Source organism: Schistocerca serialis, chromosome 9, assembly GCF_023864345.2.
Source record: "Schistocerca serialis cubense isolate TAMUIC-IGC-003099 chromosome 9, iqSchSeri2.2, whole genome shotgun sequence".
In the NCBI taxonomy this organism is placed as follows: domain Eukaryota; kingdom Metazoa; phylum Arthropoda; class Insecta; order Orthoptera; family Acrididae; genus Schistocerca; species Schistocerca serialis.
This window is the reverse complement of record NC_064646.1, coordinates 386,356,186-386,362,185: the sequence shown is the minus strand read 5'-3', so window position 1 is coordinate 386,362,185 and position 6,000 is coordinate 386,356,186.

Sequence of the window (6,000 nt, the reverse complement as noted above, 5' to 3'; positions counted from 1 at the left end):
GGCTGGATGGGTGACCACCATCCAGTCTGCCGAGCGCTGTTGCGGCAAAGCGGGGTGCACTCAAGCCTTGTGAGGCAAACTGAAGAGCTACTTGATTGAGAAGTATCGGCTGCGGTCTCGGCAACTGACATACAGCCGAGAGAGGAGTGGCTGACCACATGCCCCTCCATATCGGGATCCAGCGACGCCTATGGGCTTAGAATAACACGGCTAACGGTCGGTACCGTTGGGCCTTCATGGCCTCTTCGGGAGGAGTTTAGTCTACACATGTGCCAGGGCATGCACAGAGTACTGCAACAGTAAGACGACCTACACCAGTAAGTAATACACGTTACTCGTCACAGGTAAAGTGCCTCATATTTCCACAGGTATTGGTTTCCAGGTATATCATTATGGGAGCTCAAATGGCTCTGAGCACTATGGGACTCAACTGCTGAGGTCATTAGTCCCCTAGAACTTAGAACTAGTTAAACCTAACTAACCTAAGGACATCACAAACATCCATGCCCGAGGCAGGATTCGAACCTGCGACCGTAGCGGTCTTGCGGTTCCAGACTGCAGCGCCCTTAACCGCACGGCCACTTCGGCCGGCGTTATGGGAGCTTTTCTTCTAGTTTTAATCAGTACTATAGGATACTTTGTTTACAAGCCCTTTATAAGTTATATTTATGTATTTATTTTTGCCTAAATTTATTTGTATATGCAGACTGAAGTGTCAAATGAAAATTTATACCAAGGCCAGGACTCGAACCCAGGTCTCCAGCTCACTAGGCAGATGTGCTAACCAGTACGCCACCCTGGCACAGTAACGTTGCACAACTGCGCGATCTGCCCTAGCACACCTCTCTCCTAATCTAAATTCCCATTCACACGTCAGCCATTCACACGTACTCCCCCTAATCTCAAACAGCATTGCAGGGGCTCTCCAGCTGGGCTGGAATAGCACCACAGCTCAAGTGGCCAGAGACGTGAATGGTTATTTGGACTGAGGAAGGAGGCAAGCTTGGGTAGTCAGTGGCAGTTGTGCAAAGCCTCTGTGCCAGGGTGGCGTACGGCTTAGCGCATCTGCCTAGTGAGCGGGTGACCTGGGTTCGAGTCGTGGCCTTGCTACAAATTTTCATCAGATGCTTCAGTCTGCATATATACATCACAGATGTTGAACCTTAAAAAGGTTTCACCAGTTATTGTAAATGCATCGCTGGCCGCTGTGGCCGAGCGGTTCTATGGGCTTCAGTCCGCTACGGTCGCAGGTTCGAATCCTGCCTCGGGCATGGATGTGTATGATGTCCTTAGGTTAGTTAGGTTTAAGCAGTTCTAAGTCTAAGGGGATTAATGACCTTAGGTGTTAAGTCCCATAGCGCTTAGAGCCATTTGAACCATTTGTAAATGCATCAGCTACATTGCAAATCAGAAAGTTGATGTTTGGTCTCAGTGCTATATATCTTTCTGTAGCTATGTTCAAATACGTCGGGCATTAGATTCCACGTGGTGAGTGTCGAGATGGTAAGCAGTAATAAATAAATACGTATAGAAACGCCTGAAGAAACATGAGGGCTCTCTTCAACATCGGACTGAGGCCGTCATGAAGGGTAGAGGCAGTGTTGAGCGCATTTAGTGAGAAGCCCTCGGTGTTCGCTAATTATTTGTCCAGGTTACGTTCCGGTTCTGTGCGGCTCCGATATCACAGTTTTTTGTTTTAATAGAGGTGGAGCCCCTCCACGCCCACACCGGCGTGATGCCCAACTCAAAAAGTCTACTGCCATCTCTGTATAAGGGATAGTTTTCACTAAAGTGACCGAGCGAGGTGGCGCAGTGGTTAGAACACTGGACTCGCATTCGGGAGGACGACGGTTCAATCCCGTCTCCGGCCATCCTGATTTAGGTTTTCCGTGATTTCCCTAAGTCGTTTCAGGCAAATGCCGGGATGGTTTCTTTGAAAGGGCACGGCCGATTTCCTTCCCCATCCTTCCCTCACCCGAGCTTGCGCTCCGTCTCTAATGACCTCGTTGTCGACGGGACGTTAAACACTAATCTCCTCCTCCTCCTCACTAAAGTGAAGTGATGTGGATACTGCGATGTTTGCGTACGTCTGGTTAAGGTTAACCATTAATACTCGCTCATCTGGAGATAGATTGGGTCGAAAGTCGAGAACGATGGGTAGCGGTTTGAAGGGCAGAGGAAAAAAAGTGCCAAGGCAAGAGCCAAGGGGAAAAATCTTCTACGATAGTTAGGTCGGGTCTTGTTGCCTGCGACAGGTCATGCAAGCGTAGGCTTCGTTAGTAGTGGGTATCATGCATGTCGGTACCTTTAACGTTATGCGGTGCTGTTACTCGCGGCTTCCGCTGGCTGACGTCATACATCAGATGCACAGAGTAGCGTAATGTTGGCGATTTGTTTGTGCGTCAGTGTGCGAGTTCGTCGGTTTCCCTGCTTTAGCCTGTTGGTCGGCTTTAATAGCAGCTGGCATATCTAGTCAACATTGCTGATTGCAGGGGTTGCCGACGTTTGTCGCTTGTTGGTGTAAGTTAGCTTGCCACGGGTGGTTATGACCTAGCTATTAGTGTCTTTGGCCACGATATCACAGGACTCGTTCGGTTTTTTAAGCGATTAATTCCACGAAAACGTATCTCACAGCAGCTCGAAGAAATATGTTTCAAAGAAGCTGCGCTGCTGCGTTCGGAGAGGCGAATGAGTCGATTCGGCTGACTGCCTGTTGCCACGGACTCTGTGCTGCCGCTTGAGCCGTCGCGTTGTGGAGACTCAAAAATGGTTCAAATGGCTCTGAGCACTATGGGACTTAACATCTGAGGTCATCAGTCCCCCGGACTTAGAACTACTTAAACCTAACCAACCTAAGGACTTCACACACATCCATTTAATTATCATTTCATTCTAGCGAAAGCTGCATGGGCATTGACGGTAACTGTTCTTTCGGGAACAGATACTACCTTATATATAGTGTGTAAGTCTTGGGACCGATGACCTAAGGAGTTTGGTCCCTTAGGAATTCACACATATTTGAACTAACAAGAGCTATTTTCATAAACCGGAAATTTGTGGTAAGGTCTTATGGGACCAAACTGCCTTGGTCATCCGTCCCTAAGCTTACACACTACTTCATCTAACTTAAACTAACTTACACCAAGGACGAAACACACACCCAAGCTCGAAGGAGGACTCGAACCTCCGACGGGGGAAGCCGCGCGGACCGTGAGAAGACGTATCAGACCGCGCGGCTACCCAGCGTCGCTTATTTTCACATTTAATAATATTAGTACACAAGTACAGATTAGGCAGGTTGAGGACTGTATAAACATTTTATTTACTATATCGAGTCGTATTCCATGAAGCATATCAACCAATAAAAGCAATTTCAATAATATGATAAAGCTCAAGCATCAAAGAGTAAACAGCTTCTTCAAAGAGAAAATTTTAAGTGTCCCTATGTCACGTTATATTCTTCAAATTAGATAAAACTTTATATCATGGTATCTCTTTTTTTCTTAATCCGATTTTGATGAAGTGAAGCCAGCATGTTGGCTCATGCTATGCTCAAGTTACCTTTTAAAACACCATGAAAATTCATTTAGTAGTTTTGGAGATCGGTGTGTTCAAACACACATGGTGGTTCCAGATAAAACTGGAAATCACGATATTTTATGCTGGATAACCTCATCCCGTGACGCCTGGGGGCTGAGGATGACACGGGGGCCGGTCGGTACCGTTGGGCCTTCCAAGACCTGTCTGGACGGAGTTTGGTTTTAGTGTAGTTGAACGTGGAATTCCACACTGTACATTTTGTCGTCCCCTGAGAGAACGTCTGTACGTCAGTTAACTTTCCCAATTGTATCTCGAACTGTGGCTTGAATTAGCTCTCATTCGTCTTCGCTCCGCTTTTATGCATTCTTTATAGGTGGGTTTCACACACTTTCACATTAGTGTACAGAATGATGAAAAAAATTAATGTAACTTTCTTGATAACAGTGAATGAAATGAATGTTTTAAATTTTGTCCTATAGTAGACGATCTTGCTAATAAAATAATAAGTCTGCTTCATTCGTAACGATTACGCTTTGTGATTTAGGAATTCGTGTAATTATCTGTATTGGATATCTTTTCTTTCCGTGATATGCTTTTGGTAAAACACTACCTGTATCTTGCTCCAAACTACGCTTAAGTTATCTACGAAAAACCCCTGAAAAATGGTACTGTAGTTTTGGAGATTAGCGTGTTCAAACCGTTTTATTTTTCCTATAGAACATATAAATTACCATAGGAATCTGGTGACTAATATTACTTGTTCAATGTATAGAATTCAGTGTGGAAGCTCTATAACTGTACCGTCTCGTTTGCTTGGTCACAGTAGTTCGACAACTTTTTACCAACAGAAAGAAGTAAGTTGCTGCCACCGATGTGCTTCTTCGCTACTGGTGTTTTGTAAAGTAAATCCGAGTGATAAGTGGAGTTCTTGCGTTGAGACTCCCCCCAGCCGTAGCCGGCACGTGTTCCTCGTCCTCAGTGTGGCTCCGCCTGCAAGAAACACCGTGGGGCAGGATGGGTGGAACATATGGGGAGACAGAGGCAGCCTTCCACTTGCGGCTCGACTCGGTAGCGACAGCTGAAGTCAACTACTTTATTGCTCGACTGTTTACCGAAGCGGTCGCTAACACGCTCTGTACACCGGAGCAACTCAAGTTGCAGTTCAGCGACGCATGAATGATCTTTAGTGCATCGCTATCCAATACAGAAAACTACACGAATTCCTAAATCACAAAGCGTAATCGTTACGAATGAAGCAGACTTATTATTTTATTAGCAAGATCGTCTACTATAGGACAAAATTTAAAACATTCATTGCATTCACTGTTATCAAGAAAGTTACATTAATTTTTTTCATCATTCTGTACACTAATGTGAAAGTGTGTGAAACCCACCTATAAAGAAAGCATAAAAGCGGAGCGAAGACGAATGAGAACTAATTCAAGCCACAGTTCGAGCTACAAATGGGAAAGTTAACTGACGTACAGACGTTCTCTCAGGGGACGACAAAATGTACAGTGTGGAATTCCACGTTCAACTACACTAAAACCAAACTCCGTCCAGACAGGTCTTGGAAGGCCCAACGGTACCGACCGGCCGCCGTGTCATCCTCAGCCCCCAGGCGTCACGGGATGAGGTTATCCAGCATAAAATAAAGAATATGGCAAGTTTAGTTTTTGCCTCGTGCAGGGGAACGTGGCCAATCAGATGCGACATCGCTTTACGTTACACGCAGAACATAGGTTAGTATTTAGTGGATTTTCTTTCTCGTAGAGTACATGATATGAATATAAGCTGTTTCAGAGCGTCAGCAATCTGATGATCTCACGGGAACTTCATTAAAATCGGATTAAAAAAAAAAAAGAGATAACATGATTTAAAGTTTTATCTCGTTTGAAGAATATAACGTGACATAGAGACACACATAAATTTTACTCTTTGAAAAAGTTTTTTACTCTGTGACGCTTCAGCTTATCACATTTTTGAAAGTGCTTTTATTTGTTGATATATACAATGCGATATGATTCGATACAGTGAATACAATGCTTATACAACCCTCAACGTGCCTAATCTGTGCCGGGCGCTGTGGCTGAGCGGTTCTAGGCGCTTCAGTCCGGAACCGCGCTGCTGCTACGGTCGCAGTTTCGAATCCTGCCTCAGGCATGAATGTGTGTGATTTCCTTAGGTTACTTAGGTTTAAGTAGTTCTAGATCTAGGGGACTGATGACCTCAGATGTCAAGTCCCATAGTGCTTAGAGCCATTTGAACCGTTTGAACCTAATCTGCACTTGTGAACTAATATTATGAAATGCGAATGAGCTCTGTTACGTTTTCACGACTAAAATACTGAATCGATTTCGATGAAATTTGATATAGAGATAGCTTTAACTTGAGAAAGAACATAGCCTACTTTGAAAAGTAAAAAAATAAAAAAGTCAACTGCTACGAATGTGAAGTAGG